The sequence below is a fragment of the Oxyura jamaicensis genome, chromosome 2 (genome assembly GCF_011077185.1).
Source record: "Oxyura jamaicensis isolate SHBP4307 breed ruddy duck chromosome 2, BPBGC_Ojam_1.0, whole genome shotgun sequence".
Classification (NCBI taxonomy): domain Eukaryota; kingdom Metazoa; phylum Chordata; class Aves; order Anseriformes; family Anatidae; genus Oxyura; species Oxyura jamaicensis.
In genome coordinates, this window is record NC_048894.1 from 137,467,540 (window position 1) to 137,473,490 (window position 5,951).

A 5,951-nucleotide genomic window follows, 5' to 3' on the forward strand; every position below is an offset into this window, starting at 1 on the left:
AAAAACAAAAAAAAAAAAAAAAAAAAAAAAAAAAAAAAAAAAACAAGGAAAAAATCAATACTGGATTGGGCAGTGCAATAATGCACACGGGTAACAGTGATACTGCGAAAGGAAAACAAGGTGCAAAGGAACTTGGAGCCAGCAGCCACGGAGACACCCTGCGAGCCCGATTCCTGGGCCTGGCTGTGGCAGGACGAGGCAGGGCTGTCACCGCGTGTCCCGGGCTGTCAGCAACGTCCTCCCAGCAGCAGAGGAACAGCAAAAATCTACTTTCACAGCAGAGACTGAGCAGAGATAAAGCGGGCTTGTAGGCGCACGCAGGGCATGTGCATTGTATAAACACGGTATCGCGGAGATGGTGAGCCCGATAGGGCGGGCTGAGTCTGCGGCTGCAGGGGAGCTAGAAGTGGGGTCTTCCCCAAGCCCTGGACTAAAGGGTCCTGAAGCTCCTGAGCACTGAAGAGCCAAGCCCAGGCAAAAGGAGAGGCCAAGGATTGTCAGGGAACTCTGATCCTACGTTGCCCCAAAAGGCTGATGGAGTGGTATTATATACGGCCTTTACATTTATGATCAGGGTCGGTTGGAGTGCTTTCTTCTGAAGTACTCCTCCATTTCAAAAGGGAACAACAACAAATACAGAGACACCGCTACACCTGCCTGTAAAGGCACTAAGACCAGGGCTGACAAAGCTTAAACAGAAGCGCAGAGACACACGGTCTCGTGACCTTTCCACAGAACAAGGCACAGCAGAGATCTCTTGGCTCTGACACTGGTTCCTTTTGTGCCACCAGACAATTCCCTTTATCCTCTGCCCTTCAAGTAGAATAACATTTGCTTGCTCCTGAGAGCAGCCACAAGGATAACTGAGCAACTGCCTGGGGGCTATCAGCCCCACCTCCTCCTCAGCAAGCCCTGAAAGCAGCTTTTTTTTTTTTCCATTTGCTGTGATTCCTTAAGTGCCGTGCTATTTGATTACAGTTTGGAGGAAGAAAAAGTATCAATTTTAAGTGAATGCGAAGCTTTGTTGCCCAACTCCTACTGCTCCAACTGAAAAGCGTTTCGGTGGATTCTCTGGACTGAATTTACTCCAGTTCCCGAGTGTGGGAAAAGTAAACAACCAGTTGTTTATGTGCCACCCTTCACTGTGTGCCTGCTGGAACACTTGCACCTATTTTAAGACAGTGTCAGAGCAAAAAGAGACAGACTCTTCATCGCTTTTAGAATGCTTCTTCTTGTGGTGTGCTGTCAGACCTGTGCAGCTTCTGCATTTTTTTGTAAACTCTCAGCTGATGAAGAGACATAGGAAGCTCCCAGGGAAGTGATCAACATGTGAAAACCTATTTCAGATTCCTTTCGAGTGATGCTCGGTAAATCATAATGATTCAAGAACAGACTGATGAGAGCTGAGAGCGGGAGCCTCGGTGGCCAAGGCATTCCATGCCATGCCCACTACCTAGTGAGAGCCCTCCAGCCCCTGCCTCCGCTGAGCTGGGAGGCCAGCCCACTGCTCGCTGCAGACTGCAGCACTTTAATCTGGGGGAAAAATAATAATAATAAAAAGTTGGTTTAGAAACTACTACTGAGGACTAAAAACAAAACCAACAACAAAAACCACAACCAATGAGTGTCCCAGTAATTAAACAAAAGGATATATAGGTATTAAAACAATTTTATTCTGAAATTCTGTTCACAACCTAAGCAAACTAGCATTATCTCACCTCTATTCCAAAATAGCTGAATTTAAGGATTACTCCAAATGTGCCCATGAATTTTTGTTCTATCATGCTGCAAAGGTGTTGTTGCTTAACAGGGGATGCTGGACAAACCCTCAGAGATGCACTCTTAACACAGAGATCAGGTTATTTAGGTTCTCCAGCTCTGCCCCATAATGACATCACACAACTTTAATTGCAGTTTAATTAAGGTATTTCCAGAGTCCCGGATCCCACAGCACATTAAGTTGTCTTTCAGGCATGCTTTCTTATTCTTTTTCACACTACAGTTTTCCACTAAAAGCAAAATTACAGCCATTAGGTGACTTAACTGTATTTTCCCCTTGTTTCAAAATGCTTGGGTGAATCACTTAAAAAAATACTATCAGAGAGATCAAAGCATCTGCAGAAAAGTTACCCGTGTGTATTAAATTCTACTGAATCGGTTCCAAAACTGTGAGCAATCTTTATGAAATGGATTGGTACTTTAACATCTATTAATCAAGTATGAATCTAATATTCCAATCTACTGGCAGACTTAGCCACCTTCTTAGCTGTCTCGGTGTCTCAGTCCCAAAAGGATTGCCAGGCTCTGAGCTATTTGCGTCACTAAAAGTGAATTCTCCTCTTTTAAGGTGAAACCACATCGCCTAAGATCGGAGCTGCAGATATAATGGATATTCACGTTACAACTCTGACATCGTTCAGAATCAGGAACTCCACGCTCATCACGAGTAAACCAAAAATAAAGAACCCCCCTCCTCCTTTTCTCTTACAGCTTTCCACATTGCTTTGAGGGCTCTGAAAGAAATGCAAATCGGCATTTCAAATAAAGTGCCACAAAAAAAAAAAAAAAAAGCTCCACGCCCTGCCTCGTGGCCAGGAAATGCTTGATATTCCACGGTCCTCTGTGCTGCTGGAGTGCTGCTGCCACGCGTGATGTGGAGGGAGGCCCTGGAAGCTCCAGGCTGCTCCAGGGATCCCAGCTGACCTGCGTGGGGAGCGGATCCGGCAGTTTCCTGGCAGCAGGTACTCGCCACTAATCACAGTATCCTGAGAGGGCTTTCATAGTTTTATTGGGAAACATTAAAAGCGAACAGTTATTAGGATCTTGGTTACTTAGAAGTGCTTTCTTAAAAGTTAATAGTGTAACGTAATTCATTAATAGAGCCTCACAGTGATCCATTTGGGGTCCAGGAGGGCTGAAATCCGTTTGTTTTGATGTATATGATGGCTTTACTGAAGTCAGCTGAAGATCAAGGTCTGTGCAAATCCCAGTAAATATCATTTCACAGAGAAGACGACTACAAAGGAAAGGCTATGGGAAGGACCAACAGTAAGCCTATCACACAATTCATAGGTAGGTGGCTGTCTTTGAACTTACTGTGCCAGAATGCATTTTGTATCGACAGCCATCAGTGACACAGAAATATATAAATAAAAATGTGGTAATCCTTGCCTACTGAAAACCCTTGTTTTCAAACATCTCAGCTCTCACCGAATTACTTCACAACACTGTTTTGCCATAAATACCTCCCTAACATCTATCGCAGAGACCTTTAATAGTTTTCTGAAAGACATTTCAGTTGCTTTGTGCAATTAGTAAGCCTAGTTAAGCCTTATTTCTCACTCCATTTCCTTTGCCCAGTGCTGGCAAATCCAAACAACGTTGATGCTATGGAACAAATAATGTAAACGTGAGGTAAAGCTGTAGACAGTTGGATTCTGCACTGAATCCTTAGAGCAACACCACAGAAAACCTAGCAGCTGCTGTGCAAAGAAGCCAACGGGACGAAAAAAAGCGATCTACTATTTTAGGTTGTTCCTGTACTCTCCCAAGACAGGTCCTAGATGTTCAATAATGCATTGCACGACTGTTTTATTCTACGGGAAGCAAGACTGGTCTGGCCAGAAATAACATTAGATGATTTTTCAGTGACTAACAGATTAGTTTATAATAATCTTGTAACTCATGAAGAATGAGCATCGGGCTGGATTAGGCAGGACTTGTTTGACCTGCTCGGCTAGAGGTGGACTCTGGCGCTCACAATTTGATTCCAGTCTGCAGCCTGAAGCACAAGGCTCGCCCAGAAAATGATGAGCCCAATGCCTGCAACCTGGTTAAAATAATTTTCAGGGTCTAATTTTCCATCTAAGCAAGTCCCGACCAAGTAACAGTTGTCATCTCCAACAACCTCAGCCAAGCGTTCCTTGCTGCATTTTCCACTTCTGTCCCTACCTTTGACCTTGGAACACTTCTGCAGGTGGTGAGCAGCAGAGTTCAGCCTCCTGACTACCTCGCCCTACGAGAACTTCTCCTGAGGGAGGGCTGCTAAAGACGGTTTTGTAGTTGACCCAGTACTGGAACAACAAACTCCATTTCAGTTTGAGTTACAGTCTGGGTTTGGTCCAAGACTGCAGATAGCATCAAATGCCATTTTCTTTCCTGTAAAATCACACATCAGCAGCATTTCTACCTGGGGAGGCTGGTGTTTCCAAAAGTGCTCATCACTGATCTTCCCCCCATTTTTGCTATACATTTCATACAGGGAAAAAAAAAAATAGAGAAAAAAATCCACTTCCAAATGCTTCTCACAGTTAAAGCATTAAAAAAAAAAAAAAAAAAAAAAAAGAGGAAGCGGATACCTGAGTTGGGGTTAATCCTACTGACCGTGCTCAGACAGGTAACCTGTTCAGGCTTCTTTCAGCATAACAACTGTTTGTGAAAGAAACGCTATCATTTCTGCACTTAGCAGGGAGGTTTCATTAACTTAAACTGTTAGAGCATTCCCCCTCCTTCTCCAGAGCAACTCTCAGTATCTCACAGTGATGTGCCTGAGAGGCTCAACTTGTTTTAAGACTACAGAGTAATTCTGTATTCAGAACGACTGCTTTATTTGTAGTGAATAAATTACTGTTTCTTTTTGTTTTATGAAGCCTCACGGCTCCCCCAAAATGTGCTACACAAAGCAATTTATGCAAGCATTGTTATGAATAACAGCCTACAGACCAAAAAGTTTTAAACCAGTATTTGCTATTCAAAATTCAGGCCACATTAGCAACTTTTGATTGGATTCACAGATTGCATGATAGCGTTTCTTTCCGGTGACTGATGAACGGAGGAATAGAAAGGCTAACGAATACCTTGTGCTCAATCAAAGTGTCATTAATCTAGCTAAAGTATTTTTCTAATTCTGTTTAGTTAAAAATACGATGGAAATCTTCACGGAGCTATGCTTAAGCTGACTTAAACTGATCTCTTCTGAACGGGCTTAATTTGGTTATTTACTGCGAATACAGATAAGGCTGGAGATACAGTAACAGTTATTTGTGCCTGATTGTGACCCTGTAACATCAAAGACTTCAGAGAGTCAAAGTTGGTTTCAGCTGCAGCAGGTGACAGAAGAGGACCAGTGCCCTAGAATGCAGCACTAGATGGATAGAGACACACATGCAGAACTGCAGATTTGGTTATACAGATACTTATTGCTGTGAATATCCCTCCTAGTACATCCCCATCTGGTGAAATCAAAGGTGGAAAATCCTTCACTTAGGACAGTATAAATTCAGTGGCTTTGCATCATTCAGCAAGTGAACTTTGTTGTGATTATACTGGTTTACTTTCTCTATGCACAGAAGAGGTGAAGTTGGATGCCTTGGATAGGAAGGCGTCTGAAGGAACAAACGGGATTAAGTGTGGTAGCAGAAAAATGAGTAGGGTCATTTTCCTGACCAGGAAAAATGAGTAGGGTCCCGACCTTGCCCCAGTGGAGGAATGGAGACTGAGAGCAGGTGAAGCAGATGGAAGTCTCTCTGCTACCTTTCTACTCCCTCTTCTTCAAGTGACCCCCTGGGTTTGAGACCCTTGTCCTCTCCTTTCCCCAGTGGTGAAAGCTGCTGCCCGCATAGCCTGGTCCTAGGGCAGCACTGAGCTCTCCAGGCAAGGTGCACAGGAGGGTGGGTGTCTGTTAGTTTGATGGCCGCATCCTCTCCGAACACCTCCCTGCTGTGTAGAACACCTCGTTCTGGCTTTCCTCTTCTCTCCAGGCTGACTTTCCTCTTCTCTGCAGGCAGAGAAAGCAGACCCCTCAAGTCCCCCAGTCCCCACCTCTCAGATCCTCACAGCAACACCGCTCTCCCCTCCACAACACGCCCTCTACGCTCCCACACCCAGCCGGCCCCAACCCAAGCTCCACGTCCAAAAAAAAAAAAAAAAAAAAAAAAAGAAAAAGAAAACAA